The sequence below is a fragment of the Cyclopterus lumpus genome, chromosome 19, assembly GCF_009769545.1.
Source record: "Cyclopterus lumpus isolate fCycLum1 chromosome 19, fCycLum1.pri, whole genome shotgun sequence".
Lineage (NCBI taxonomy): Eukaryota > Metazoa > Chordata > Actinopteri > Perciformes > Cyclopteridae > Cyclopterus > Cyclopterus lumpus.
In genome coordinates this window covers 7,779,645-7,804,069 of record NC_046984.1, presented here as the reverse complement: position 1 = coordinate 7,804,069, position 24,425 = coordinate 7,779,645, and the positions used below count along the sequence as shown (strand labels likewise).

Here is a 24,425-nt window from a genome sequence, read left to right as displayed (position 1 = left end):
CATAAGGATTCTGCCCTTTTCCTAGGGCTGTCTGGGAAATGTGATGTGACATGTGGGATGAGCAAGACGGAGCAAAGGGGAAGCAGGAGGAGGAGGAGGGGGGGGGGACAAAGAGTGATAGGTGAGGTTGTTGTCGGTAGATTCTTGAGAAACACCTTACAACATATTTCACGTTGCAACAAAATGTACATCACTGATCACTATTACAGCAATGATGGAAGATTGCCAATTATTAACAAACATTGTAACCCGTTGCAGTGGACCGGCAGAGTGAAAGACAGGAAGTTTTCTTCATCATCTTTTCAAAAATGCCCAGTAAAATTTGAGGAGGGGTGGCATGAGCTGCACTAACACCATATTTTGTACCAGAGGCAGCAGCCTTTCATAAATGGGTGGGTGGATAGAAAAATTGAAGAAATCTACGCGGAAAAATGAAGAAATCTATGTTAACGTGTTTGCCACTGGAAAAGATGGAGAGAGAAAAAGCAACAGACATTGAATTCCCTCACACCATTCGGCTACTGCAGCTTGTGGTGAGCAGACACTCGTGCCCGTAATGGGCAGCAGATGAGAAAGAGGGCGAGAGAGGGATCGACAGCGAGGGAGAAAATGAGTGAAGGTGAAATCTATTAGTGTGACAGGCCTCCCATGAAGCTGGAGACCTCTGGGGACACACTCCGAGTGCTTAGCACAGAGAGAGGGAGACTGGGCGAGAAGACAAGACAAGAGACTCAAATTTAAGAAAACAAGCTAAGATGTCGGAAACAGAAAGAAAACGGATCTGTGCATGAACAGAAACCACTGAGCTCGAGCCTGGTCATCACACAGTCTGGCTGGAAACCTGAATCCACTGTGTGAATGGATGTGCGTGGGGATTAATAGGCCGGCATGTCTATGCGTGTGCGTCTACGTACTCGTGTGTGCATGTAACACCCCCCCCCCTCTCTCTCTTGGGTGCTACCAGGATTAGTGTGTTCCATATGTATGTCAGCTCCGATCACTCAGTGAAACAAGGAGGGGCAAAGGGAGAGGAGGGGAGCGTGTGGAGACCCCCATTCAGGTCTACACCAGACCTGAGGTGAGAAAAAGAGAGTTACACTGTAAGACACTGTGAGAGTTGAGAAAAGGTGTTCTTTTGGGATGGAGGGATGGATGGAAATAATATCCTTTTAGTGGTTTCAACTCCTTGGGAGAATTACTGGTTTACTGCTGACATTCGTACCTCCCTTTCTTTCTTTTTTTTCTTTTTTCTTTCCTGCCTCTTCGTATTTCTGCCTCGCTATTTCTCTCTCTCTCTCTCTCTCTCTCTCTCTCTCTCTCTCGACTGTCAGTCTCCGTCCTTCTCCTTTCACACTGCCCCACCCAAGTGTACTTTGACACCCAACTCCCGCTCGGCGAGGCAGAGGGCCGGCCCTGGCCTTCAGTGTCCTAGACCTCAGTCATGTGATGCTGACCTGCTATGTTTTACAAGGCTGGAGTGCAGCGAGGGGGCCTCTGAGGAAAAGGGCTGCAGCAGGAAACAAAGCACAGCTTGGAGGGGAGAAGTGGAGTATGTATGTGTGTGTGTGTGTGCGTGTGTGTGTACGTTTGTGTGTGTGTGTGTGAGTAGGGAGGGGTGAGGGTGGGGGGTTCAGGAAGCAGCAATTCAAGATATGGGACTACACTGAAAGAAAGCACAGAGTTTTCATGCAAGGCCGCGTTCAAACGTGGTGCGATGTTGTCCGTCTGAGATGGAAAGTCTTTGATCAAAGCAAGTTGGATTTTTTCCACCTGGCTGACGTTAGATTTTTCAACTCTTATTGACATGCTTAGATGAGCTCTGGCCTTAATCTCCTCTCTCTCTCTCTCTCTCTCTCTCTCTCTCTCTCTTCATCTCCCTTCCTCTCTCAGGGTATTACATCTCACGCATCTGAGCCTTGTCTCCCTCTCGCCCCTCCTCTCTGGCCGTAATCTATGGCTGTACACTGAGACGTATCCTGTTGCCCTCCCACGCAAACGTACATACAGCAAAGTAAGTACATACAAGATGATCAGAGATACTCACAGGCAAGTGTGGACACACACACACGCACACACACACATTTGTGTCATTCCTGGGAGATTTTAGCCCATTAAATGAGCACACGCCCAGTCCAGTCTCTCAGATCGCTGCTCCCCCCCCACCCCCTCCATCGCCCCCCCTCTTTGTTCCCCAAATCAGGAACAGCTGTGCTCCTCCACAGTTGTAAGTCACTCACTCAGTGGAAATTTAAAAGCCATTAACCAAGCCCCTCATTGCTACCCCACCCCTTTGGTGTGTAGGAGAGTGAGTGTGTGTCTCTGTGTCTGTCTCGCTTATCTGCGTCTGCACACAGACACACTTGCATGCTCACTTGTTGAAGCCCAAATACCCCCCTCGGCCCTGCGCAGTACATTTGAGCCGGCGTCTCTTAAAGCGGCCTCTCTTGTCAAATCACTGTTTTCAAGTAAACATTTCGAGCAAAGCGCGACTCATCTGCACGGTTGTGTCGTGTTCGGCCTCCCACACCTTGAAGACTATGCTGTGTTCCAGCCGTGAGTAGCTGGTGGGGGTGGAGGTGGGGGTCACATGAGGTCATGTTGTCTTTGAGCGTGGAACAACAAAAACAAGGCCCCGCTGGAATAGCTCGCTGCTTGTCCACTTTCTTGGCTTGCCAGCGAATTACTGTGCCAGGAAAAAAACAACACGCCTGGAGCCTTTCATAAGGCGGACCCTTCAAGCTCACTCTATAGGCTGGACCCAGGAACTGCTCCATGCACGAACACACACAGCGGCAGATGTTCATGGAGATGGACACACAGGAAGATAGATAGACAAGAAGTGGAGGTTGATATAGGAAAAGGGAGCAGGACCATGAGATGAAGAATGGACACTTGGATGCCAAAAGTCAATGTATAGTTTTTTTCCGCTGTTTTTCTTTGTCCCCTCCTCCACCTTCCCTCCCTGCTCTATCTCCTGTGGAGATCTCTCATTTCCTGCAGGCCCAATGTTGATTTCATACTGGAGCTCAGGGCTTAAGTGGGAGTCTAGATGGGTAAGGGGGAACAACGGGGAGTTGAAGTGTGGGGGTATTTGAGTTCAAGCCAAAAACAACCTTCACCTCCACTTCTCTCAATTACTCTGTGTGGATTTTTTTAATGCGAGCATGCTGGTAGTGTTTTATTTTTTCTCACCCTACAATCCCACGCACCCCAACAACTGGGTCGGACTGCAGTGTTTTATCATTCAAAAGTCAAGCTCATTAGCGGGAGATGGTGTAATATCTTGCTCAAAGCAGCTCAACAATAGTTTAGGGAGAGCACAGTTCATTCACCCTCGCTGTGGACTTCTCCAGGAGGCAGGCTCGTCCTCTTGTTGAACGTCTGACAATGGCCGCTATTAGGCCTTTTGATTTGCAGTGAAGTCTAATGAGTTTTGTTCAGAGAAAAAGATTAGCCAGCTGCACAAAGCATCGTAGCATTTCATGAAGCAATGATGACAGCTTCTGTTCCACCATGGTGGATGACGGAAGTCAGTCGGCTTGTGTTTCATTGAGTAGTGAGTTAAAAGGGACATATCGTGCTCATTTTCAGGTTCATACTTGTTTTTATTGTGTTTCTACTAGAGCATATTTACATGCTTTGATATTTCTGATACGGTCAGAAACACACCAAAAATAGGGTACATTTTTGCCAAGTGGGTGGAGATACTCAGATAGGGTCAGTTCTGATCGAGACAGCTAGTTAACCTAGCTTGCTAACTACTAAATATAAACTTGACAAACTTGATAAACTTGACTTGACGTGCAAACTAAGTGCTTACAACTAAGTGCTTCCTGAGGGGGAATGGGGTGGGTGCAATGGTTCTGCTACTACACTGTTGGTCGAGACGGCAGCTGTAGCCGCCGTATGAGAGCAGTGCAGAGTCGTAGCTGTGCGCTAGCTAGTGGACACTCACATGTACTTAGAGCATGCGCGGGCGGCGACGTTCACGACGTAAGGAGAAGCTGGGTTAACAACACACACAGAGGGAGAATAGAGATAGATATTACTTCACTATATATGCAGTATACTGCCTGTCACCGTGACCTTATCAAATCCCAACTTTTTGACACATATAACGTATAGCTTGAAGGAGGAAATAGTCTAGGTGAGGTTTCAGAGTGCCAGTTTCTATGTGGTGACACTTTGACCTTTTCTCGTTGAGACACATCAATTTGTCAGCATAGAAAACCCGGATGAGTCACCCGGTTTTCGTAAGTTGCAGCTTTCTTCACTTCATTTCAAATTCAGATTTTTTACTTTTCAGAATGCGCTTATTGTGTTTATATCACTAGTGGTATCCAAGGAAAAGGAAAAGGGCTGAAAACGGAAGTTGAACTGTTGTGTCTTGCTGGCACAGATGCGAATAACACACACAGTTAGACTCGCAGGCATGGCAGATTGTTACACTTAGATAACTGTGGCACACAGCCAATTTCTGCTCTTTGCTTCCTTTCTCTTATTGTTAGCGTCGATGAGGCCTTCTAGACATGAACAGCTGCAGCCCTCAGCTTTCACTTCCCCTTCCATGAAACCACATGTATCTGTTACCACAACAAGTTCCCTTAAACGTGGCCTCTGATGCCCTGTGTACCTCCCCCATGGCAGCACATGCACACATGTGCCTGCAGACATGCTCACATGTATTTATAGAAAGCTGTGTGCCACCAAGCTTCAGTGGGGCTGTCCAGTTTGTTCGTGAGGTTGTCCCTTGAGTCGTTTTGCTGTAAGCTCATTATAATTCTAAATCTGAGAGCAGACAAAACCTCAGGTTTTGGAAGTAAAACAAAAAGACCTGTTCTTAAGCATGGAAGGGCGGTGGAAATATGACTTCCTGTGTGAAACGTCAGATTTGTCACCTTTTGCATCCATAGATACACTCGCTTGCTAACCACAACATACATGCCTAATTTGGCAGACTATTGTGCACACCAAATACACACACACGACACACACACACGGACACGCACACACCACACACACACACACCACACACCACACAGCGAGCCAAACAGAGCGGCATTGCGTGACTGAGGCTTCACACCTCTCTTTCTCTCTTTCCACTCAACGAAAGCATGAAAAAAGAATCCCTCACCGACATTAATGTGAGTGTGAGTGTGTGGGCTATGCGTAGTGTCCAATGTGGGCCACAGACTGACTATGCTCTTGTTTTGGCCTCTTGCCTTGGTTCTTTACTCACTATACTGTCTATGCACACACATACATACAGATATAGACTAAACCCTCTCACACACGGGTTTATTAGCTTAGAGCTCTTCAAGGTAAATCAGATCAAGACCTCACATGCTTGTGAGGTTTCTTCATCCGCAACTTCACAGCTCTGCTTTCATACAGTCCAGATAAGCTCCTACACATTCACACCGTAGTATCAAAACCCTCTCTTAGTCATTTGTGAATGAACTTGCTGACACAATAGCTCAGCCTCCTGAGTGTCTCTCGTTGTTTTCTCTTGATGCAAAGGTGCGGGTTTGCTAGTGTTGGAAAAAAAAAAAGCTCTTGGATATCTCATTCCCTTCTACCAGCACTCCTGTCATGGAGGACGGTTTATGGGATGATTAGGAAAATGAAAACAATATCCTTTGCAGGAAAGTTGCTCTCTTAAGCCCGTGCGTGCAGCTGTCTGCCAGAAAATGCTCCCGTCCTCCTGATCCATTGCACTGCGGCCCACGGATTGAAAAGGGCTGAGTGTTGTGATGGGGAGGCATTGGGCCAGGTGGCTAATTGAGCTTGTTCCCAGGGCAGCCTGTGACAGCGTGCCGTACCCTGTGCCAGGGTGTTTGGGGTTTCCCAGGGCTCAGTAATAGATGATTTGAGTTGCGAGTGTGTCCGATTGCCCTGCTCTGCTGGCCACAGAACGAGCACACAGCACAGGGCGCACAGGACAGACCGTCACACTTACCCCAGTGGAAAGATCTCGGGATGAGAGAAACCTCTTGACGATGTTGTGGATGTGGATTCAAACACCCCACCATCACTCTTTGTGTTTGCGAATGCTGTTTCTGGTTGAATATATTGCGATAGAGAAGACTATTATACTTTTTGTTTTGTTTTTTAGACTTTAGTTTAAGTCAGAAGGCTTTCGCAGCAACTCTTGAAAATACCAAACAAAACCTGAATGTTTGCTTGTGATGTGCTTCATGCTCCAATGCAACACTTTCTCAATCAGTTCTACACTGCTCCATTGTTTTCGCTTGCTACAGGGTAAGTAAAGATCTCTTTTCATGTTTGCCTGCTCGCTAACTAGATCAAGCAGATAAAGGTCTGCTGTACTTCCTGCAAAGACGGAATGTACATGCTGGGCAACACAAGCTTGATCTTGAGGTCTGCTTAATATTCACATACACAATATATACATGCATTGTTGTTACATTGTTTGGGCTGTATTGAAACACATATGGAGTAATCGAAGAGGAGATGGAAAACAGATAGTTGGTAGACAGAAAATAAATGTCTCTGAGGGCTGATCATCTTGCAAAAGTCATTTCTGAGTGTGTTTGTGAGTTGGCCAATGCCTACTTGTTGAGGATGGAAGCTTCAACAGAAAAGTCGGTAAAAAGACGCCTTTATATTTGTTTTTGTAGAGATATATTTCTAATACTACTCGTGCTTCCCCTGAATTCTTCCAGCATTTCAGTAAAAAGTGGAACCACTCAACATAATCACTGGGGGGGGAAGGTGCATCTAATATGACATATGCTGCTGGTATACACAGACATCTGAACCATTCATATATCAAAACAGTGATTTCCTGCATAGTTTCTAGCCGCTTTTTAAAAAAATGTTGATGGGGTAAGGAGGGCAAACGCTGGAACATGGCGGGGGCACCCCCCCAACTGAAAAAGTGCCTCTTTGGAAATGGTTGAGCTTAGTGGTGCCCCCCCCCGACCAACCCCAAAAAAACATCCCAGCCCCTTCCAGCCGTTGCCACCCCCCACCCAGCCCCCTTCCTCTTCGTGTTTCCTGTTGAGCTGGCTAGACTCCTTTGACAGATTTACAACTCAGGGGTCAAAGTTTTCCGACTGCAGCAGATAAATCTTACAACCGCCCCCTCCCCCCTCCTTGCTTCTCCTTCACCTGATAAAAGACAAACACTCGGAACAGCCGCCCTGCGCTGGCCCCCACCCACATCCTTTCATGTGTAATGTGTGTAAAAATCTGCTAGTGCAGCCTATATGTGTGTGAACATGTGAGGACGCCTGCACAATGTGTGTGTGTGTGTGTGCTAAGTGCCTTGCAGTTTGTGGTTAAGGAAAAGAATGCAGAACAATTGTTCTTGAACCATAAGGCAGGCTTCTTCATGTTCCAATCTTTTCTTCGGAGGAGGAGGTCTGGTGATCCCCCCCCCCCCCCCCCCCCGCTTTTTCTTCTTCTTTTCCCCCCATCAGATTTGTATGTTTTGGCCCCAGTGTGATACACTGTCTGCTTTTGCCTCGTCTCCTCACCCAGATAGATAAGAGGAGCAGGAGTATGCTTCATTCCACTAGCATGCGATCATTCCCCCCCCCCCCCCCCCCCCCCCCCCCCCTCTCCGACACACACTCTATCCCACTCTCTCTCATCTCACCCACTGTAACATTCATTTCTCTTTTACTCGCCTGACTTTTATCGCCTTGTCTGTGACAAACATCCTCAGCTCTACCTGAGCAGAGAGAAGTATTGAAGAGTCTCAAAACACACACACAGGTCTTGAGGTATGCCTCTCCCTCTCTCTCTTCGCTCTCTTTATCTGCTCTGATCTCTGTTCCGAGGAAGGGGGGGGGGGGCAGCCAAAGCACATCAAACTTTTTTTCACTTGACAAAATGACTTTTACTAGTGTTTGTCGTTTGGCATGTTGGGATGTGTAGCCGCTCCTCTCCCATTCATCCCCTCTTCTGACAGCGAGCGGATCTGAAATGATTTGGATTATCGATGTTCTCTGACATTATGATATTTGTGTTATAATTATGAATGCTAATGAAGTGAACAGCACATGCACAAGCTGAATACAGTTCATATTTCTTTCAGCTTGGGCTCCTAAACTTTAATGTGACAGTAATATCCCATTCTCTATAGTGCTCAACAATAAACATTCCCCAATATACACACATACACACACACACACAATATTATTCCCATGGTGTTGGATCGATGGACATGATTGATTTGATGTAACGTTGGCAGCCAGTCCTGATCAATGTTGGCTTGGCTGATGGCCGAAGAACGTACATCACTGTCATTCAAAATGTGTGTCGAAATAAGTGTGAGTGACTCCTCTGTCACTTCCACTGCTCTAGATAGATAGTTTTTTATTGCATCATATTATGTTTGGCTTCCATTTTGTTGAGATGCAAGTTTGGCCTGATGCAGAGCAGATTCAAATTAATATTGTTGCAGTCCGTTAAAAACTGATTTTGGAGTTTTTTTAAATTAATATATATATATATATTGTAGTGTCACGGGCTGTCGCTAGGACAGGCTAGCCTGGGGCGGTGCAAAGAGAGAGATGAACACAGGCACATCCAAGGGTATTTAACAAAAAGTCCAGGTTTATTTCCCATCCCACCAGCAAGGTAACATCCAAAAACAACAACGTATCAAAAAAAAGGTCCAGTTAGATAACACAAAACATCCCGGAGGAGAAAGTGGTTAATTAACCAAACAAAAACTCAATCCTGGTGAATCCAGGCTACGAGGTCCTCTCCCTTGTTGTCCTCTTCCAGGTGCTCGTGGGTTCACCTTCCGCCCTCTTTTCTCCTTCCCAGGTGCTCTCCCTTAAGTCTCCCAGCCCTGCCTCAATCAGGTGCCTTAAGCAGCTGCAGCTGGGTGAGTGGTGAGGCAGGCTGGGAGATGTAGTTTTTGCACTGGTGGCCACTCTGTAGCGCCCCTCCACTACCTGTCCCCTTGTGATGCCACAATATATATATATATATATATATATATATATATATATATATATATATATATATATATATATATATATCATAAGCAGACCAGAAATAAGGGAAGTGAGAGAGAGGAGGGGGGAATTACAGCTATCACTATTCTCCATGGTTGTGAAACACACTCTAATCTTGAAAATCTATGAAACTCTTTTAAAAAGAAGTAGCCTCAGAATGATGCCTCTATCAAGCCGAAAACCGCGTTTCCTTCCTGGAAATTCATAAATTTGGAGATAGGAGGTTTTCCCCAGGCATCAGATGTGTGTGACAACATAAAATAAACTCTAACCAAAGTAGACTTGAAAGTAGAATGAGTCAACTCGATCAGATGATGTTGGATCAGATCATCACACATCAAAAGAGTGTAAACAATTTCATTACTATAGGACACACCCTGTACACAGGTCATCCGGTTTCACGCACATACACACACACAAGCACGCGCACACACACACACACACACACACACTCAAGCACACGCTATCAGATTTGCAGGGAAGCGCATCAAATATTGCAAAACATCACATGCCTTGTGAAACACTCCACGCGCTGCAGCGTTTACTTTGTCAAGCGGTGACCTTGAATACTTAAGAGGCCCCTCGGTGGAGGTTTCTCCCTCGGTGCTCTTCACACGTCAGTGCCACGGGAATGAGTGATATGATGGCACGAGAGGAAGAGAAGAGAGAGCATGCCGATTGACGGAGTGAGGAAGGTTAAAACTGAAGAAGGGGGAAAAAAAAGGAGCCGAAAGGGAGGTGAAGAGGGGGTGTGGGGGTGGAGTGGTACCGTCTGACTCTCTCCAGGGAAATCTTATTGCGGTGTCTTGGGGGGTAGGTGGCTTTCCACTGGAGCGAAAGATTGAGATGAACACGTCGGAGGTCTGGAGGGCTTTAGGGGATTAACTGATGAACAAACCTGTTGTCTTCTCCTCCACTTGCTCTCTCGCCCTCTTCTGTCCCATCGTCCTCTTTTTCCAACTGGACACATTCTATATTTACACCACGGTCTGGGTGAATTCTCTATTCTGATTGGCTGTTGTCATTCACCGATCGAAATGAATGCCCTGGCTACATCAAATGAATACGATTGAATCTCTAATCTACAACAATGAGGGCATTATCCCGTACATATCTGACAGACTGAAGTCCCCATTTAACCTCACTGGAGTTTTATGGTCAGCTTGTCTTTTCACAAGACCTGTTATTGGATTATAGTTCGCTCCAAAGACTCTCTTTCTTCCTCTTGTGTTTGGCCTTTTCCTCTCTCCATTACCGGCTGCGCTATTCATTTCTTTTTCCCTCTAAACCACTCTTCCACGCTTCCTTTCTCTCTCTTTTTGTTCTAAGCGTCTCTGTATTTGTTCTTGTCCTGCATGGGTGAGGACTGACAGAGAAGCAAGAAAGACAAAGAGCCAATGTAGACGTCTGGTCTGTTTGGCGTGAGTTTTCTTTTTCCTTTTTTTGGGCCCTACACACCTTGTGTCACTCCACTGGTCCTATGTTGGCTATAATATCAGACGACAGGCCGGGTTTCCACTTCAACAAGCCTGTGTCCTTAAAACAGGGGACAAGAGAGGATGTGAGAGGCTGACCAAGAGGGAGGGATAAAGAGGGATGGGAAAGGAGGGGGATATAAAAATAATAATTAGATGAGTAGATGGAAGGGTGGTAGGTCAGAGGATGAGGGAAGGGAGGAAAACATATTTTAAATATGCAGCACAGAGGTCGTTTGTTCTATGAGGGATCCAGTGACCTTTGAAGACGAACTTTGATGTTAACTTTGCATGATTTGTTTGGCCGCTCCACTAAGGTGGTGACGTGAGACACAGAGAGAGAGAGAGAGAGAGAGAGAGAGAGAGAGAGAGAGCGAGCTGTATTCCTGAATCTAGGCCAGTCACTGTCGAGAAATGTGGACTCATGTTCCCGTTTCTGACCGTTCCCCAGAGGAGCAAGCCTGCCTGCTTGGCCGGTTCACGGTCCGCTTTGCTGCCTTTACTGTCCTTGTCTGTTATCCATTTCCTGCTCTTCTGTGCTATGACATTATGTGGTGCTGAAACGGTTATCTGACATGTTTGATAATCAATAATCTTTGAAAGAATATCGCTGGTGATAGGTTGTTGTACTGGGTGACTTTCCTTATCATGAAGGAAAGAGAGTTTATTTGGATTCAGTCCCACATACACCGTCCTGCTGCCATGAATACTTTTGCTCAAAAAGTGTATTAATTCACCGCTAAAAATAGTCCCAAACCAAACAAATGCCCAGTTTACTCTTGTTTGAGTAGCACATATTATAATGTTTGCCTTATTCTTCTGAAATATGTAGCAAACAAAAATGCCAAATATTTGCTGGCTCCAGCTTCTGAAAAAGGTTTCTCACTTTTATATATCAGTGTAAAATGTAATGTCTTTGGGTATTTCTGCAATATGTCAATCTGACAAAACAAGCAATTTCAAGAAGTCAACTCGGGAACACATTAAATGATGTTGTTTTATAGACTATATCAAATGGAAGAAAAGAAACATAAATTGTAGCACCCTTACAAATCATGTGGTTTAATTTGACAGATGATAAGACAAACATGATGCACAAACAAAGCTAGGTGTTACTGGTAAACAACAACAGGGAAAGCTGCATTGTGGGCTGTTGTATAGCGTTCTGTTGGGTGGCATTTTTCACTGTTACACTCTGTTCTGTTCACTCCGTTCACATCTTTGCTGTTTTTCTTCTGTCCAACTCTTTTGTCAGATACAACTTAATATTTACTCTCAACTCCAGCTTTAGGGTGCATATGACACCTGTACAGTATAATATAGGGTAATCTATCCCCCTATTAGATCAAAAGGTTGGGACCTTTGGGTTAGAGTAAAGTTGGCTTGCAGAGGGACCAGCGAGTAAAGGGAGAGGCCGGGCCAAAAGGTAAAAGCCTTGTGTCAACATCTGCCAGCCTCCCTTTGCCTTCGCTCTGCCGGGCACTGCCAGGCCATTAGCATCATGTAGTGCCTGGCGCTTTTCCAACCAGGACAGTGCGACCTTAATCTGTGCCTGTCACTGAGCTGCCAACACATCTGGCCATCCCCGGATACAACAGTCACGCCTGCACTGTCCCGTGTGCCCTGTGGTGGGCGTGATAATCCCTGATGTTTTTACAGCCTCGTCCTAACATAAAATAGGTTGTCCTTTATCAAACCGCACTCCCTAATCAGCTCTGGTATGAGTGGATTAACGTGGACACAAGGCACGGTTCCAGCCTTATTACTTTTTGCCTATCTCCTCTTACAGGGGAATTCTGGTTGTAACCACTGCACACATATAGTATAGTGTAGAACCTCTGGTTTATTTCCCGTTTAATTTCCATCATTCACTAACTGATGCTGTTGCAGAATATACACTAACCTTTTTAGGGAGCCGCCATTGTTGCTTAGAACAAACAGTCGTCTGTGTCGTTTCGCACACACCTAAGCCACGCCCCTAGCTGCCAATAGCTCCTCACACGACGCTGATTGGTCCGTGCACTGGCTTGCCGGACACAAATGCACTATTTGAAGCCTGACAAGATGTTTTTTTGTGTGATATATAATCCAGCGATTCTTGCAAGACTCCAGCTGCCGTGCAAGATGGTAACATCACTGGGGAGACCACTTTCAAGTACTGTTGTTGTGGCAATCAAACTATTAGGAAACAAACTGTTCGCACAGGGGTAACTCTTGACTTGGCTAATTTAGATTACTAGCACAACCCACAGTGGTGTGCCACCAGGTACTTCATATCAATATATTTGTGTGAAAACTGGTTTAAAAGGAAACATCATGACCTGAAGTACCTACTTTGCAGTATTGGTAAAACAATTAATATTTTTAACATGTGCTGAAGACATGAACTTGTTTTTCTCTTGCTGTTATGTGAAGCCAGAGACATGGCTGTGCACGATTAGCATCGTCCTGCTGCGGTTCTAGGAGACCTTCTGTTCTTTCCTTGCAGAGAGGGAAGGAGATTTCCTTCTCTGCCTCATTTGGATCAGATCAGCAGCAGGTTCCTCGTGGCTCACAGGGAGACATTTAAGGATTATGGCCGCTGCTCGCTGCCGGCCTCCACCAGTCTCTGAGCGGCTACATGTAGCCCTGGGAGAAGCAGCAGTAGACAGATGAGCTGATCCCGACTAATCATTATATGGGGGTATCATTTCCAATTTACGTGCCTACGTGAGATGACTCATAGTGAGTCAGAGTTCCTGTATAGAGACCGAAACCAGTGACAGAATTCTACATGTATAAATATAATAGTTTAAATGGTTTGAAGTCACTTCATAACTTTATGATTAGGATCAGTAATATAGCACGATCAAACTGAGTGTCGTTTTCCATTTAAAATGAGTTATTTCTAGATTGAGCGTGTATGTGATCTGATAATATCTACTCAAACACTTTGATCTCAAAAACACCAACTTATAAAGATCTTATGATGGAACCACAGTCAGATTGTATTAGTCATTAAGACAGTCCTGCTCATATTGCATTCATTTATCAAATTACTCTGGGGACTTTGTTACTTCTCAAAGTTCCTTAAAGTAAGCTGAACTCTGTTGTGTAATTTAAACTGTGTGTGGGTCATCAAGGGCACATTAATACAATGGTGACTTACACAGGAAACCCAAAAGCGAGAGAGCAGAAGATTCGGGTGGTGTTAAAAGCCTAAACCTCAAACTTCCGTCGCCAAGCTCATGTTGTTTTTCTCTTTCACAAAGAGGGATGGACTTGATGCCCAGATGATAGCGCTGTGCAGGGCGTGTTCTTCTTTTTCTTTTTCTTAAATCCCCTTTATTTACTCTCCAGCAGAGTTGACTTCATGCTCGCCCCCCTCTGAGACCGTCTTCTGCTCAGCCAAGCATTATGCCCCTAAATTCTCATCACTTCCAGGTTGTCCTCCGTTGTTCCCCCTGTTTTTGTCACAGCATGACATAGTAATCAATAAGCAATTAAAAAAGGCCACATGGCACAGGGCATTGCTTACTTAGTTCCAGTGGATGTAGCTTTTGCAGGGATGTGGTGCAGGGATGAGACCACTGGTGTGTGTTTGGGGACTTTGTCTCAGTTCAAGACATTTAAAAAAGCTAACCGCACTGCTTTAAGCTTTTGCTTCCGCGGTTCCAGCGTTCTTTTATTGTCATCACTGTGGTATTTGCCATTTTCCTGACTTTTGAAGAATTTGACATATGCACGTTGCACGAATAACATTTGAAGCTCCAGCTTACGATCGGTCTTCGAGGCGGGGGGAAGACGAGCAAGCTCAAGGTCAGACGATGCTCGGCAGTAATCTTAACCAGGAAGAGATGTTGAAACCACCCATCCTGTGCGAAGGAGTAGTCGCTGCTGCTTTACGAGGAATTCACACGCAGCAGCTGCACCACCACTCACACTGTTTACCAGCCTCTGATATTCCACTGTCACTGCACCGCAGCAACCCTTCGAAGGCCTTTATGACATGATCTAACAGAGTTGAACTGCGTCGCATGACCACTCATCCCCAATTACAGCCGCGTTTACTGTAACTGTAACATACACACGGACCCCATGAGCATTTCAAGTATGTCATTTGACGGTTTAGACTGTGCTGTCTGCTGGGTGGTGGGAGTAAGATGTGTCTATTGAGTGGGGATTTTCTCTCCCTTCACCTTGTATGTTTTTCTGTACATGTGTGGTGGGGCGTGGGGGCGGGGGCTGTTTTAACACAGTGCTGACACCTCATTCTATAGTCTTTTGACCCTGATAGACAGGCGGCCAGGGCAGATGTCTCCCATCAGCCGTGTCCAGTGCACCCCCCCGACACCTCTGCTATGACAGACCTGCCTTCGTGAGTGGATGGCTGTTAGGAGAGGCATTTGTGTGAGTGTGTGTGTGTGTAAAGTGAGTAATTAATGATAAAAGCCAGGAAAAAGTATCAGCATGGTATGTTTTGCATTAATGTAAGGGATGAAAAAAGAGAAAGAAACAATTCCAGAAAGTTGCACTCCTCCCCTTTTTGTCCTCCTCTCCTCCTTTCTCTTAACACACTTTGCTTTTTACAGGCTGCCATTTCCCACTAAATTAGTGCCCAGGGTTTTAATTGCAGTTTATGAAGCTCATTTATTGGCGCGGGAGTCTGTGTTTGTGTGATCCGGCATGCAGCACGCAGGCCAGTCCTCTCCAAGCCTCCCTGCGGTTTACGCATTTCTTTTTTTTTCTTCCCCTCTGTTGTTTTTTCCTTTCCCCCTCCTTCCTTTCTTTTGAACACCAGAACGTTGCTGGGCTTAACTGTACATGCAGCTGTTTTTATAGAGAATTAGCACTTCTCTACCCAATGCTGGCTGTATAGCTCTACACTGAAAGTGTTGCCTTTAAATCAGCCCTCCCCTTTAAAACCTCCCAGGCACGTGCCAAGAACCACACATTTAGCATACAGAAGCTAGCATTTCTCATGCATTTCATGAAGGCCTTGAGGTCATATAGTCACAGCTTGATACACAATAAATACAGTAGGCCGTTTTTGATTGTTGTACATATAGGTTAAAGAGCGAACATTGTTTTCATGAACAATGACTATCTTACGATCTCAAAATTTCTCTTTCACTTCCCCTCTCTTTCTCTCTTCCTCCACATCATACCCTCTGTGGCATTTCAGTGACACCCTGGAGGCTAATTAAGCCTTAATTACATTTGTTGGAATTGATTTGTGATTTAGTCTTTCCTCTGTTGTTCCAGCTCATTGGCTACCATAGAAATGTCATTAATGCGCAATTATTTTCACGGGCGGTCTAATTAAAGGGACATACTCTCCGGGTTTCCTCTGATGAGATGCTGGGAAGGGGAACATGTTGGCGATTGGCACCCTGCTGATCCAAAATGGCAGACGCGGCGAGAGGGGGGGGGGGGGGGGGGTTATGTCTGCCTGGTGGTTAGTTTGACAAGTCTCATTCATGTTATGTGACATGACATCAGCGCAAGACATATATGTTTGTCTGTGTTTGGAGGATCGTTTTGGCTCTGCTAGCTTGAAAGGAATAGTTCAATATTTTGTGAAATATACTTGTTTTCCCTGTTGCTGAGAGGATCAATGCCAGCTTCATGTATGTATGGTAACCACAGACATGAGTCTGTTAGCTTAGCTTAGCATAAACACTGGAAGAAGGGTCAATAGCTAGCCTAGCCCACTCCGAAGTTTATAAATAAGTCTACCAGAAGCTTTAAAGCTCAGTATTAACCCGTCTCGTTTGTTTAACTGCAAACAAATAGAAATGTGAAAGCTGCAAGTCCCAGTGATTTTAATGTGTTATTTAGTCATATTTAGAGTTGCTAATAGGCATGTTTTTTAGGTTAGCCAGGATAGCTTTTCCCCCTTGCTTCCAGTCTTTATTCTAAGCTAAGCTAATCAACTCCTAGCTCTAGTTTCATACTTAATGGACAAACATAAATGTGGTATAGGTTTTCACATGTTACTCTCTGCATGAAAGAAAGCGTATTTCCTGAATATCATACTATTTCTTGAAATTAATTCCAACGTTTAAACTCATGGAGGTTGTGGTCTTAGTTTTTGATATCCAGCACTTAGTCTTGAATGTCTTGAATCACCTCTGCACGATAACGGTAAGTACGGTGGATATTTGATGGTAAGAAGTGGAAACGAAAGGTACACAAATATGACCCTGTCGCACATTTACCATAATCTCCTCTGGATGTGATCCCAGGCCTAAAAACGTGGTCCGTCTTAATGGGTGACCTGGGTAACGGAGCATCAGGCTGCTCACAACGCAATACAGCTAAGGAAGCAAAAGTACGCTTGGTTCCCCTTCAGATATAAAAAGCAGAATTTGGAATTGGCAGTTGTTTGTACTTATTTTAATATGCCGGTCTTTCCTTAGGGAGGCTTGTGGGAGAGAGGCAAAAGAAAGAAAGAAGGGAGAGGGGGTTTTGCGGTGCATTCACATGTGGAAGCTCAAAGCAGTAACAATCTTTCCCAGCCTGCTTTGCCCTCATATGGCCTATGGTATCCTGCTAAGTGCCTCATAGCACAAGACTATTCTCTCTATCTCTCTCTCTCCGACTGCTCCTATACCTTTCTCTGCCTGCTCACCAACTCGCTGCCAGAGTGACTGCCTGCCACTCTCCTCTGCCCTCAATCTTAGTGCAATTCTATCAGTTGTCTGCTTTCTGTCTGTTATGATTGTGTATAATGGGTCTCAGTCCAACGTGCTGGCTGGCAGGCTGACGTGTGTGTTGGACAACTGCTTCACAGTTGGCTAGGCTGGTGAGAGAGGGGGAATCATAGAGGGAAGGAGAGAAAGAGGGAGAAATAGAAGGAGAAAAAGGCGGAGGGAGGGAACAACGGCACTGAAGATAGAGAGGGAGAACAGGGAACAGGGTCACTTGAGTTTGTTGCTCATAGGCTATCAAGCGGTTCACTCTCTCCACCCCGTTTAGTAGTTTGGCTCTTCTGTTACCTCCCTCCCTATCTCATCAAAACCGCCATCTTTGGAAGTGTTACAGCAACAATGTCCTTCATAAAATGAACCCCCGTTTTGAGTCCTGGCTTAATCATTCCATGTAAACAATGATGATGAAGTTCAAGTGAAGCATATAAGCTTAAGTCTTGTTTTGATTTTATATGACTATGGCAAAGTTCTCTATGCCTTGGGGAGACGTTGATTTGAGCTCATACACGAGAAATGTTCTGCTTTGTTACAGGTTGCTTAGCGGGGTGGAGCAATGCAGAGAGAAGTTAACCATGTGGGGAATATGAATTGTCCCCAAAGGTGTTTTCCTTAACGTTGCCAGGTCCCTGCGATTGCTGAGTCATCTGGAAAAAAGCAGCACTCTCGCATTCTTTATTCCTGGGTAATGCAGCATAAAAGGACTTCCATATTTAGCTTTTCCCAAATTACATTAAGGCACAGTTCAGTGAGCCCTAATGCTTTGAAAGTAACAAAAATCGACGGAGAGGGATACAAGTTTTTTGATATTGCAGACTTTCTCCCCGCAAGGCCCCCTTTATACCTCCTCTCTGCCGCTGAGCGGGAGAAGAATGGGTTAAACCTGTCTGTGGCCCACATCTGGGAATCATTTGAGACATTCCACAAGGCTTACCACATGTTTTCAGATGGACTAAATCCTGCGAAAGGCTCGGCTGTCAGAATGTTTGAGAAATCATATTTTCTTGTTTTTTTTTCGTGAGGAGGGGAAAAAATGAGAAAGAGAACGTTAAACTGTATAATGGGTTTTCTCTCTTGCAGGTGAGATTAGGTAGGGACGTGGGTGGGTTTGCAGGGCGGTCCCTGTGTGTGGCAACAGTAGTGTGTGTGTGTGTGAACATGTGTGTGTGTCCTCCTGCATGTGGGTGGCATGATATTTCAATGTGTTCCGAGTGAAAGCTGTTTCTTGCCACAGTTCAAAGGAGGCGTTGGGCTTGAGTAACTGTTCCCATGCGGCTGATAGAATCTCATCTGCACTCGCTTTCTTCCCCTCAATAATTTCTTCTTTATTCTTCACAACCTAGCGCCATGAAGTGAAGCAATGAGAAAGCCATGTAGCTTTTCAGCACGCTTGTCCAGGCGCACTGACAGACGCGGGTGGTACATTCAGCTACTGGCAGGGTTGCTTCTTTTGAGCATTCAAGTGATGTGATTATGTTCATCTTGTGATATTTAGAAAATCACTTTTATTAAGCCCAACTGTCCAACCTTCAGACACGCCATGAACGGTTTTCTAGGATGGCCATTTCACTCTACTGTGGATGACAAGCTAATAAAGGGAAGTTGCAGAGTGATGAATGGTTGGCTGTTGGGAGTTCCAAATACATATGTGGTTTTAAGAAGGCAGCAGCATTTGGGCTGGTCGGATTAATAAAAGCCAAAGGACTGTGGATGGTGAACGACCAATATGCTTTGTCACCTTCATGGTTCTGTCTTGCACCAGGTCTCAGATTCTAAAGTATATCCCAGAAAGGCTGTACGCTGGCCTTTCTGTCAGGACCCTGGGCTCTCATGTTGCCCCGATGCATTAGACGCCTCACTGTAATTGTTCACTGACATTTGGAGAACTGGAAATGTTTCTGTTGGGCGTAGGCGACACCCTGTACGTGTAGAGGAGGGCCCCCCTGCCTGTCTCTGCCACCCTCTCCTTTTCTCTGAGAACCAGGCCATGATATGTGGTATGTGGCCTCATGCTGGGGGTGAAAGCATTGATTAGACTGGCTAACGTTACCACACTTTGGAAATAGCACTGGATTCCCACAGCCGGCAGTAAATAGGCACCCAGTGTTTAGAGGCGGAAACTGAGCACCTGCTAAGGGGCTCACCAGGTGCCTTGTAAAATGCAACATGAGAGAGAGAGATGCTCCATGACAGTGCTGTACCAATGACCATGTACAGGGACTGTTTGATGTTGTGGTTTTCATAAGAGGGAATAACATGATTAATCAACTCTGTGAGGCCGCAGGGGACATTGGATGTTGTGCCTCTAAAAGCTTCTCAGAGTTGTTCTGTATTAAGTCATGCAGCAGTTCCCAATCTTTTGTTCTGGCTAACTATTTTAAGAATAACAACTGGTTGGGAAATGGGTAAGAAAGTGAATGAGCCATTTCCCAAAATGTCAAACTATCCCTTTTCAAACAAAGCAACGTCCATTAAATGGACAACAAACCATTTTATTTTCCTAACTCTATTCAAATCATTTTCAGATGACTAAATTGGTAAAATAATCTAACTATCCACAAAAAAAAGAGGACATGTCTGGGAAAAATGTGTAGGATTTAGTTGTTTCCCTATCCGGCCATCAACTCTGGACCCCTTATACAACCTCTGACCCTTTGGAGGATTGTGACCCTCAGCATGGGAACCACGGGAAGATCAGACAGGGGTAAATGTTCTGCTAACCAAAAGCACAGTCAGACACTCATGCCTGTACGTAATCCTTCATATCAATGCCAGGCTTGTCTCCTTGAGAGTGTTGAAAATGGAGAGCACCGCATTAAAAATCACGGATCTTCGAAGCATGTCCAAATTCATATTTTCTGTCTCTGAACAGTAGCCAGACACAAAACTAATTCCTTCCAAGCCACTGTGTCGAGCCTGAAAAACTGAAGGGAGCGCATGTAAAGCATGAAATAAAACATGCATCACATGGCTTTACTCTATGCTTGACATATTCTTTTAGCTTTACAGTACATGTGGCTGAAATGTAGTCTATATCTGTATCTAGTAGAGCAGTGGGGAGCTGTACTCGGCCAGTAAGCCATTAGGATTCAACTCCAGTAACTTCCAGTGTAAACCTGGCTACAAGTGGAGGATGCAGCTGGGATCAAGAGACCCGAGAGGCCTGACTATCCAACCTAGAGATATGTAGAGGACACAACGCTACACAATACAAATCCCCACACTGCAGTCTAGTGAACGAGGGCGAGCCCATCCAGTCTACATGAACACATGCTATACACACACATGCTTTACACACACATGCTATACACACACATGCTTTACACACACATGCTATACACACACATGCCGGGCCCCATACACCTGTCAGATGGCAGTAAAATTAGACGGTTACGTCTCTTCAACTATCCTGTTATGCAAGCAGCTACTTCTACCAGTACATACTTTTAGCATATGATGACTTTCTCAGTCCATGGTTACTTACATGCCCCCCACCCAGCACTGCATTCCTCACTTGTGTGGTGATGTGTGACAACTGACACAGCTTAGTGCCACTCACAGCTTTTGTATGAGAAAGCCTTAAAGGCAACAGGGGAAACAAGGAGGATACTGTCACTCGCATTCTCTCTGTAGCAGTGTCAGTGCTCCCAGGAAAAGATGAAAAGCAACTGAGAAGGTAAACGTGGAGGCAAAGTATGTCACAAGCCGTCTTGTGGCCTTTTGTCCAATCATATGGGACAGAAAAACATCTACCACCTGTCACAAAACGTTGTTTTCTGGGGCGGAAAGTTATTGAGTGTCGCAGTCATATCTGAGAGACAGGAGAGAACCTGTGCTTTACCGGGGCACTCAACTCCTTTGCACGCAAACACAGGCGCATAGACCTGTATCCACACGCTTGAGTATACATGGGATTAAAGCTGTACATAACAGTTGATTATTGATCATGCTATTAATTATATTTTTTGGGATTAACTCATTATTTGCATCGTCAAAAGAAATGTTAAAAATAAGGACAATCACATAATTACCGGAGCTTCTGTTGATCAACTGCCGTAAAGCATTTTGTCTTATCAGTACTGGAAACAATTTTGGAAAAAGGCTTTTAATTTACATTATAAATAAAGCGAGGATTATTCATGTTTTTAAAGCTGTAAATCATATGATTAACAAATTGCTACCAATTAATTACAGTTTTTATAATCGATCGCCAAGCTAATATACAGTCTCATATGTGTGCACGTTTTGTCTTTCACAATTTCTTACAGAAACAATATAATTTTTTTGCTTTCTTGGTTCATTTTATTTCATTTATTTAATGAGCCATGTAACGTATCATATCAATTGCATCAGCTGTTAAAACAGCTAGCCAAATTGAGAGCTAACTTTCACATAGGCACAATTAAAATCTCGGCACAGTTATATCTCGACATCAGATATAATATAAATGCATACACAACAGCATAGGTTGAATATACAATATTGCACATCTATCAAATGTAAACTATAGAGACATAAAAAAAAGCAGAGTAAGTCAGCGCTTAGAGTTGAGTTGCTTCTAGGCACATTCTTCTAAAAAAAGAGCTGCAGGTCTTTCTGTGAGCTGGCAGCGTTCTCCGTGAGTGCTGGACTTAACAGAAGGAGCTGACTGCCTAAATGCAGTGTGACAAAAGGGTACAGCGCAGTCTAGGAAGGAAGATATTTTAGAGCCTTTAATGGGGTTCTCAGCAGGACGGGGAGGCATGTCACGCAATGGAGGAAAGGCCAGATTGTTTAAAGTTTTATATGAAATTATACTTATTTTAATAAAGTCTGAAGACTCTCCTGTCTCTGGGGTCCCATTGTGATGATATAGTGTGGACATTTTGCAAGTTGATGTTGATCTACATCATACATGATTGATGAAAAATTGATTTTGGAGTTGAAGATATTCTTATTAAAACAGTCTGAAATATTTTGCACGGTATTTAGCTCAGTGGTTGTATAACAAATGCATTATATTCCGAATGCAAAATCTTTATTTATCTCTTTATCTATGGTTTGTGCAAAATTGTTACCTGAGTATATATTTCGCTCACTACACTTTCTTTTGCAAGCTTGTGTTCGGTTGCATTGCTTCTCAAATATCAAAAGTGACATAATCACAGACACCATTGACTTTGACCTCACATTGAAGGTTAATGTTAGCTCTTTTTTAACTCAAGAAAGTGAGTCCTGCCAGACTAGAGAATAGAAGAGGGAGTTATGTGTATTTAAGAATAACATAAAAGAGCTATAAGGGAAAAAAAGGATGAAACCCACTTAAAATATGCAGCTGAACGAACGCAGTGCTTTTCTGGTTGCCTTGCATCATTTATGCAGAGCCCTGAGCACATCTGGGGGAGGGTGGGGGGGGGGGGGGGGGGGGGGGGGGGGGGGGAGAGAGAGAGCAGGACATCTACTTTTTGAGGACTGGCCCCCAGAAAAGGAAAGGGGCGTGGTCAGAGGAAGCTGGTGTCGGATTTCACAGCAGAGACCGTGACTGCAATGGTTGCCTTCACGAAAGCCGTGCCAAACTTGCCCAGGCTCTGAAAGCGGCTCGCCGTTCCTCAAATGTACTTCACGGTTCTGGGCCGGCTCGGGGGTTTAATGCCACTCGGAACTCGTGAGAGCCACCGCGTGCAGATTTGAGAGTCAGGCAGAAAACTTTGTACCGCGGAGAAATACAGCTGAACTTCCAGCAGCAGCCCGAGGGACCGGCAGGAGGAGGAGTCAACAGGTCCCAGGTACTACCATCCACTTGCCATTGACAGCTTGTCAACATCTGACAGCATGCGTCCAGGTCTCAGAAGAGGCGACCGGGGCACCGTAGTTAACCGTTAGCTCTTCCACCTGGAGGGCTTTGAATGCGTCGTGCATGGCGATAATGTGCACGAGTGTGACCGTTTAAAAAAATATATATGTTTTTACGCCGTTCATTGTCAAAATAAACGGACCGAATAACTGGAGTCCAAAAACTCCTTCCAACTTGGTAATTCGTGGCTAACCGAAGGAGAAAGACACGACAGGTAATTGTGTTTGTCCACGCGACATAATGTCCAGTGAACATGTCTGTTAGGGCGGCTAGCAGAGCTAACGCTCCTCTGCTCCCCGGTGCCAGCTCGTAGAGACAGGGGGACACGTCTCAGACGGCTTCCTCCAGTCAATTAATTATTTAGCTTATCATAAATTTTTTTTTGAAAAAAGGTGCTGTCATGGAGTTAAAAGCACGCGACGCTGTGTGGCTGAGCGCCAGTGCCTACTTGTTGGGGTGTTTTCTTTTTGCACGTGGAGAGATACCCATCTTCTCACGTCGTGTGTCCTCGCTCATTTGGATCACTGTATTGCTTCGTCGCGGGCTCCTTTAAGCTCGAGGTGAACTTTGCACTCGCAGTGCATCGTATACTTCGCTGTTAATACCGATCATATCAGGAGCGCTGTAAACGGATGAACACGCAGCGCTCGCGCAGGGGGCAACCGCAGCCTTACATTCCTCTGATGTGCTCGAACACCGAGCCGCAAACCCGATGACCCAAATGCATTCTTCTGAAAGTGGAGCCTTCAAGTTCCACCGGAAACTGACGGATATCTCCCCTAATTTGTTAACACCCCTGATTAACCCCGTGACAAGATAATGTGGCAACTCGAGGTGTCTGGATCTCAGCAAATGAAATGTCAGGACTGTGCTGTGATGTTTGAGTCGCGTGCCCTGCAGCACCCGAAAGTCATCAGTGTTGACTTGTAAAAAGGTTGTCTTGTGAAGCCACAGATTACAGTGCGTATTGCCCTCTATTACGTCTGTACTTTATATATGTTTCCTTTTATTTGAGTAATCTCTGTGCACTTTATGCATTTGGAACATCAGCGTAATTTGTTGAATGATATCTTGTGACGTTAAAGGTTTATTATGCCCCCCTCAACTTGTATAATACTGGCTGCAGACTTGGCAGTGAGGCCAGATTTCTGGGTGGGGTGGGGCTGGAAGAAGAAGATGCCCTTTCCTGTGACAACCTGTGACATTCAGAGCAAGATGCATTAGAGGCTGAGACATAAAGTGGGACATTTGGTGTGTCGGAGGGTTTTCCCACCTTGTCACTTCCTCTCTTGTTGTGATTCATTGTTAAATGTTGTGACACCACCGTAATTGGGAAGGTATGGGCTAAACCCAACATAGTTTACCTGCTCTCTAAACCGTCACACATAAAAGGAATTTAGCTAATAACCTTTAGATGTCTGTTATATAACGA

General features: G+C 45.0%; 1 protein-coding gene across 7 annotated transcripts in view; it reads left to right on the top strand.

Moving 5' to 3' along the window:
- Positions 1-376: 376 nt before the first annotated feature.
- Positions 377-24,425, top strand: part of raraa (retinoic acid receptor, alpha a) — a 154,786-nt gene continuing 130,737 nt past the window's right edge. For 4 of the 7 annotated variants that reach the window (XM_034558405.1, XM_034558399.1, XM_034558403.1 and 1 more), the window contains exon 1: positions 22,646-22,925. The gene's annotated coding sequence lies outside the window, so the exon portion shown is untranslated. Of the gene's footprint in view, positions 534-1,890; positions 2,012-22,645; positions 22,926-24,425 lie in introns of those variants that run through there. The other 3 variants (XM_034558402.1, XM_034558400.1, XM_034558401.1) reach the window with 3 other exon arrangements.